At 44.0% G+C, this 8,118-nt stretch overlaps 1 non-coding gene across 1 annotated transcript; it reads left to right on the top strand.

Moving 5' to 3' along the window:
• The first annotated feature begins 2,125 nt into the window (after window positions 1-2,125).
• On the top strand, window positions 2,126-2,200 carry Trnas-cga (transfer RNA serine (anticodon CGA)). Its single transcript has one exon. It is a non-coding gene; the product is annotated as a tRNA-Ser (tRNA).
• The last annotated feature ends 5,918 nt before the right edge of the window (window positions 2,201-8,118 follow it).

Here is an 8,118-nt window from a genome sequence, read left to right as displayed (position 1 = left end):
CATTTTTTCGGATGAATCCAGGTTCTGTTTACAGCATCATGATGGTTGCATCCGTGTTTGGCAACATCACGGTGAACGCACATTGGAAGCGTGTATTCGTCATCGCCATACTGGCGTATCACCCGGCGTAATGGTATGGGGTGCCATTGATTACACGTCTCTGTCACCTCTTGTTCGCACTGACGGCACTTTGAACAGTGGACGTTACATTTCATATGTGTTACGACCCGTAGCTCTACCCTCCATTCGATCCCCGCGAAACCCTACATTTCAGCAGGATAATGCACGATCGCATGTTGCAGGTCCTGTACGGGCCTTCCTGGATACAGAAAATGTTCGACTGCTGCCCTGGCCAGCACATTCTCCAGATCTCTACCCCAATTGAAAACGTCTAGTCAATTGTGGCCGAGCAACTGGCTCGTCACAATACGCCAGTCACTACTCTTGATGAACTGTGTTATCGTGTTGAAGCTGCATGGGCAGCTGTACCTGTGCTCGCCATCAAAGCTCTAGTTGACTCAATGCTCAGGCGTATCAAGGCCGTTATTACGGCCAGAGGTGGTTGTTCTGGCTACTGATTTCTCAGGATCTATGCACCCAAATAGCGTGAACATGTAATCACATGTCAGTTCTAGTATAATATATTTATCCAATGAATACCCGCTTATCAGCTGCATTTCTTGTTGGTGTAGCAATTTTAATGTGCAGTAGTGTATTTTCCGTCAGTGTATATTTCCAAGTCTTAATCCTTAAACTGATTGTTTTGTTCAATCTCTGTCAACCACAATGTCAGTTCACGTATTAGCTCAGATAGTAACTTTAAAGATCAGACTTTCAACAGAAAGTGACACACGCTCAGCGCGTGCGATCTAGCTAACTGGGGGTAGTGGGCTCGTCATGACGTGACGGCAGCGTCCGCCGCGTCGTTCCGGCAGGCGGACACTCTTCCGACGGAAGCCTGGGTTCCGGCGCGGTCCCGCTGCTGCGCGCACCTCCGCCGCCACTACCTGCCGTGGCGCGCGCCATTGTGGCCGCGTGGTGACGCGTGCTCGCGGACCCGTGCGGCCGTGACGGCGCGCATTCCGCATCCGCCGTGCAACTGAGGGGGGAGTCAGAGGCCGAGCTGACACTGCACTACTCGGCACCCTTCGTGCTGTGTTCGACGACAAGGCTGAGGGCGGCGTTCGCGTTCCGGAACCAAAGATTATGCAGAATTGCGAGTCATTTATCTGTACACCATACAAAAAATGTGCCGCCCTCACGCCACATCACGTAATACTGCGTGGTTGTTTTTGGGGCAAAAAACCGACATCCCGCTGAAGGAGATTGGCGATGGACGTAACGCGATTCTTTTCTTTCAATCACACGTAATTTGACAAGAAATATAATGAATCAAGTGTCTAGTTCTCCAATCACTTCCGACGACCAATAGCACGTGAAGATGGCCAATGTAGTCCGAAAACTATAATGAATGTGACACAGATTGTGACTGTGTCCAAAATGAAAGGGAAATTCACCGTTTAACACTGTCACTTGGCTTTCTAAATGACTCGATTCGCTGAGGAAGAGAACCCGCAAACTTCTTCAGGTACGCTGTATCGTGCAGAAGGAAGTCGTTGGTGAAACTTCCTGGCAGATTAAAACTGTGTGCCCGACCGAGACTCGAACTCGGGACCTTTGCCTTTCGCGGGAAAGTGCTCTACCATCTGAGCTACCGAAGCACGACTCAGTTCTGCAAGGTTCGCAGGAGAGCTTCTGTAAAGTTTGGAAGGTAGGAGACGAGATACTGGCAGAAGTAAAGCTGTGAGTACCGGGCGTGAGTCGTGCTTCGGCAGCTCAGATGGTAGAGCACTTGCCCGCGAAAGGCAAAGGTCCCGAGTTCGAATCTCTGTCGGGCACACAGTTTTAATCTGCCAGGAAGTTTCATATCAGCGCACACTCCGCTGCAGAGTGAAAATCTCATTCTGGAAACATCCCCCAGGCTGTGGCTAAGCCATGTCTCCGCTAAATCCTTTCTTTCAGGAGTGCTAGTTCTGCAAGGTTCGCAGGAGAGCTTCTGTAAAGTTTGGAAGATAGGAGACGAGATACTGGCAGAAGTAAAGCTGTGAGTACCGGGCGTGAGTCGTGCTTCGGTAGCTCAGATGGTAGAGCACTTGCCTTCGAAAGGCAAAGGTCCCGAGTTCGAGTCTCGGTCGGGCACACAGTTTTAATCTGCCAGGAAGTTTCATATCAGCGCACACTCCGCTGCAGAGTGAAAATCTCATTCTGAAGTCGTTGGTGTTTTAGATTCCGCCAGTTACCAAATTCGGGGGATGTCGATTGCTTCGTTTCGCCTCTTGTTCCAGGCAGTCGCTCGATATTCTACGCGATTAAGATCGATTGATTTAGCTGGCTGATTGAGATACGATCGCGTGCCTGACCGTTCATCAAATCAGCAGCGCGCAGGAGTTGGACATAAGTACGGAAACACCGCGAGAAATGAGTACCCGAACAGAAATGCAAATGCTAATTAAGCGTGCAGGTTGTGCTGTCGTATTTGACCAAGCACGGCATCTGTTCAATGTCCTCAATACCCTGTAGCCGTAGTCAAGACAGTGTTCTGCTGAGCATTACGTGATTGCATTATGTATTTTGTATCCCGCCTGGGAGGCGGCGCGTGGGTAGGAACGGGAAAAGGTAATACAAGTCGGTACTGCAAAAACGTGGTTTACTGGTGCAAAAACAAGATGATAACGATTGCGTAACTTTGTACGTAGGTGCGATGCTGAAGCGAAGTGTTCTGGCTGTCTGCACCTGATCAAATGGGCAGAAGCAGTCGCGGAGCTCGTAGACCTCGACAGCACCGGCTAGAAGGCGCTGTCGTCGGTGTCTCGTAGTAGTGCCAACCTAGCAGAGCGCACCTACGACAGCTGCAAAGGTCACTGCAGAACTTAACGTCGCACTCGCGAAACCTGTCAACTGTAGAACAACACGAACAGAGCTCCTTAAGTAGTAACCTGAAGGCGAGCTGGAATTTCATAACCATTCATCAGCGATGCAAATACCCTTAGCAGCAAAACGTAGGAAAACGTGGTGCCGAGTCATAAAACTAGACTCTGGAGCAATGGAGGAAAGCCATTTGGTCGGAGAATCTGGTTTCACACTGTTTCCAACTCCTGGCCAAGTTTACGCCCCTAGAGTGGAACATGGCGGGGATTCGATGGCGATTTCGGCAGTCAGATCGTGGTATATCGTGGGCCTCTTGGTTAATCTGCAAGGTCGCGCTACTGCCAAAGACTACGCGATCATTCTGATTGATCAAGTCCATCCCAGGCTACAATGTTTGTTCTCCTACGGTGGTGATGTGCTCCTTGACGACAGGACCTTTGTTCACACAACTTGTATCGTCCAAGACTGTTGTTGTCAGCAGTCATATAAATTGTTGCATCTCTCCTGGCCACCACAGTCGTCAGATCTCAATATTACTGAGCCTTTGCGGTCTTTGAAGAGAGGGGTGTGTCAGCGCCATCATTTCCATCATCATTACCTGAAATTTCCCACTATTCCTCAGGAAGAATGGTGCAAGGTTCCCTTGAAAACCGTACAGGATCTGTTTTTATCCATGGTAATTCGTTGTGTTTTTGGTATTTACATATTTCTGTCCATCCCCTTCTCGCGTCCGTCAGCCGTCGTAATTTAATATATTATTTATTGATAATGTTGATTGTTGCCGACTTACGTGGTGGGCCTTAATCAATATGACATTTCATTCAATTTTGATTTACAATTAAAAGCGTTTGTGAAGTTTTTTTTTAACAATATTAATCTTCAGTACAATTTTTTTTTTACGTTAATGATCGTTAGACTCACTGAATCTTAAAACATGAGCATATAAGTTGAACAATGGAATAAACTTTTCATATTAATTTCCTCGGCTAGTCAGTTCACTTTAAAGCAAAAAATCTTTAGTTATTAATTGCAATTGCGGCCCACACACGCGCGAGAGTATTTCTTCTTACCTCCGTTAACCATTGCATTGTAGTCGGTGTCCTGGCTCTGGCTCTCGGCTGTGGTACTGAAAATAAGAATCTTAAAGCTACGTATTTTCTGCAGCGTCGGACGGCTGTGGAGAAAAATGTATATTATGTTAATAGCGGGCGAGTTTATCGCTTCCGCTAAATTTTATAAGTTAATATCGCCACGTAATGGCGTCGTTGGCTGCATCGGTCGCTGCGATTGTTGCACTGTAAAACACTCGAATGCAGGTTAATTCAAGGAAAGCGTACAAGAAATCGGGATCACCTCTTACAAATTAAAAGTGCACAATAATATTAAATTAATATATTATTTGCTTAATTAATACAAACATGCTTACATTTACTAGCACTCGCAAGATGTCCGTCTACACGCAACCAAGACAAGAGAAGAAGTGAAGACAACTAAAAAATTAACAAAAGAGCGTATCTTGTCGTCTCTTTAGACCATTTTGCTATATTTCTTTGCCCTCGAAACTTACACATAGAAATTATCATAATACGGATACATAAGAAAAATGTATATTATTCAATTTTGAAATGTCTCTTCTTTATTAATACCGTTTTTTAAGTCTTTTCTTATTATTTCACTGGGGGTGCTATACCCTGTATGAGCCCAACAATGTGTCCGCGGCTGTTGTCATCAAGCGAATCTCTGCCGCATACTCGTCATGAATATATAGAAGAAACGGAAACAGTTAGTCACTCAAAATGTTGAAACAGACATACTAGTACATATGAGTGAGTGTCCCCAAGTCATGTTACGAAAAACATCCGCAAAACATCACAGAACTAATTTCGGCCTAGCCCACATTCTCTACTCACTGCAAGTTAAACGCTCCATTCTGCCGTCGAGGTATTCATTTTACATCATCGATGACAAAATCCGCTACAGTTGTGAAAATTATTTATTTCTGAAAATGAAAACACAGCCAGGTCTCAGGACATATGTCCCATCTTGAGGTGCATTTGCAGAATTATAAATGAACAGTAATATCTACCCACATGGCTAAGATTATCAAAGCTAAACAGACGAACAGAAATTCATAGAAACCCCTATACGTACATTAAAATAGGAGTCCTCAGTGGATGTGTAAGCTGTGTTAAAATGTGTTAAAATATGTTAAAACAGCGCATCCCTGGTACATATGCAACAGGGTATTCTCTTCAATCGTAGGTCTGCCAGAAAGCCTCTCGCAGTGGAAGTAGTACGAAAAAGGATAACAGTCCCCAATTAGAAGAGCACAAGCCACCGGCAAACATAATAAAATATACCAAGTATTTAGGGCCCGACATTCCAAATCCCCGATCACAGAACTTACTTTGTACACGTGCAACTCTGTACACGTACAAATTAGTGATGATTTGAGACCATGCGTGCTATATGAATTCTGGGGTGACATTACAGGAATTACGTCAATTTACTTTGGTTTGATGCCGCGCTGGAACATGAGAGAAGTTAGCTACCTCTCCAGCGGATGACAGTTTGTGGTTTCTTGGACCTGTTGTTCGTGCGTACATTAATCCAAATTTTGACCGTCGGATGGCATGAGCAGTCTACTCGGTAATGTCATTCGCTCTTGCCGGCATTTCAGGCGTGGACTGTGCTTCTTGCGGTTCTGATAAGTGTCTATGCAGCACTGGTGAGTCGCAAGCTTTACACAAGGTGTTAAATAGTTTTCCTCATATGCCTGCATCAACATGATAATGCAATCTGTCATAAAGCAACATCTGCGAGGCAGTGGTTTCCGGGCAGTAACATTCATGAAACTGACAGGCTTGCCCAGAGTCCCGAAGTGGTCCGAACAGAGGCAGAACGTCAATTTCGCACCAGATCACAGGGTCTAACGTTACTACCTTCTCTGGTATCGTCACTTGAAAAAGAATGGACTGCCATTCCGCCACAGATGTTCGGATACCTCACTGAAAGTGTCCCAAGTCTTTCAAGCCATGACAAAGGCGAAGGGAGGACACACCCTATACTGAAGACCATTAACATGTGTCCTGATACTTTTGATCATATGGTATACGTGAGAGAATGGACGGGAGAGAGAGAGAAAGAGGAATTCGTTAGAGCACAAGTAATGAGAGATAGGAGAAAGAATGTGCCGTGATCGATTCAGAAACGAAATGAGAAAAAATACCCATAACTGACGTGATTAAATGCAAGTGGTCGCAGCCATCAAAGCCAAACAGAAAACCACGTCGTAATTAATGATAATAAAACGAATCCATTAATTATATGTTGGTTTTTTCGACGCGCTTCGGTGGTACAGTTTAATTAACAGCGTTATTATTTATTACCTCAGTTTTGCCCACAGCATTAAACGAAACCTTTGCAAACGTGTGAACGTTAAACATAAAAATGATAGCAATACAACTTATCGTATTCATCTACAATCTGCTAACTAATATTGTCAACAATAGTGAAAAACCTATAGTTTTGCCCTTACTGTATACCAAAGTCAATTTTACTACGAATTACGCGTGCCATATTTCTGGACTCATATGCCTGATCACACGCTGCTATTTCAAGAGACTCATGCGCCCGTACACAGTCATTGGTTAATAATGCTCTGATTTCTTCGTAGTGGTGAAGGTACTATCGAGTGAGAATAAATGTAAGAAAGACCAGAGTGATGAGAATCGGGATTATAAAAGCTCTAGCAAAATGTTATAGGAAGAAAATGCACTGGAACAAGTTGCATCTTTTAGGTGCTTAAGAACAACGCTGAAAAAAATGGAACTGTAAGAAGGAAATAAACTGAATATTTTTAGGGTAAAAGGACTTTTAAGGAGAAATGTTTTTTGAAAGCAAAAGTAATTTCAAGAGAACTTAGAAAGAGACTCTACAAGTGTTGTGCCTAGAGTGTAGTGTTACATGACACTGATTCATGGACATTCAACACGAAACAGAACATATTTTTTGTAGACTGTGTTAGACAGCTTCGATAAAGGGTGAAAATTCCATCGTGTAACATTGAACTGTGCTGTTTTATTTTTATTAAAGACGATCAATATCGGTCACGAATCTGACCATTCTCGGATTAAAAAAATGTATTCAGCTATTCATTCCACAACTGATATTGCTGCTCATGTATAACGGTCATCTAAACTTCAGTACTGAGTTTCTTGCGTAAGTGCTAATCGCACAAGCTATGCAGGAATACTTCAGTGAAGTCTGGAAGGTAGAAGATGAGGTACTGGCAGAATGGATTGTGAGTCGGTTTGGATAGTTCAGTCGATAGAGCACTTTCCAACGAGAGGAAACGGTCCCATGTTCGAGCCCCGATCCGACAGTAAGTTTCAGATACCTGAGCAGTTTTGAAATGAGGTTATGGGAGAAAACTCTTAAAGTGAAATTAACTGGCAGAATGATAAACGAATTCTAAGAATAGGAGAGGAGGACTTGGAATGCTGGATGACGACATTAAAATGTACGATGTTAGTAGCAGATTAAGGGGGTACACCAGGATAGTAACTGATAAGTGCATTTTTTTGTTTGTTTTAAATGTTCCCTAGAGGGTCTGTTTTTAAGATTAATTCATATTAAGTGGGACATAGATGTTAAAGTTCGTTAAAGCCGCGATTAAGATGGGGGCCAGGCGCAACTGAGCGCTCGAATGCAACCGATGTAATACTGTATCGTTACCGACGCAATGGGCGTCCTGTTGGTTTCGGATAATATCACAGAGGGCATTAGTATCAATTAAAATACTATTCTCAACAAGATTTCTTTTCGTATCACGGTTCATTAATGGCAAACAGTCTGAAACTGCGTGCTTGCCTCACGTCTGCTTAACTTGTCGTTTCCCTTGTTTTTTGTTCGAAGTAAAACATATCATATTTGGAGTTTGTTATTTCCGTTTCTGAAATCTGTACATACTTTGGATGTCTCAAACGCTAAGCGACAACTTTCAATCGCTTATTAATCGCGCGCTTTCTTTGGTCAGAGTAGCTCTGTCGCTGGAAGACTTGCTTGCTTTGTCATTGCTGCTTGGCAGCGAGGAGCGCGTTAGTTCTATCGTAGTGAGACAGACGCCGAGCAGAATATGTGCGAATTCCTAAGAGACCAAACTGCCGAGGTCATCGGTCCCTAGACTTA

Source organism: Schistocerca cancellata, chromosome 1, assembly GCF_023864275.1.
Source record: "Schistocerca cancellata isolate TAMUIC-IGC-003103 chromosome 1, iqSchCanc2.1, whole genome shotgun sequence".
NCBI classification, from domain to species: Eukaryota; Metazoa; Arthropoda; class Insecta; order Orthoptera; family Acrididae; genus Schistocerca; species Schistocerca cancellata.
The sequence above is the reverse complement of the archived record's forward strand: the minus strand, read 5'-3'. Positions and strand labels throughout refer to the sequence as shown.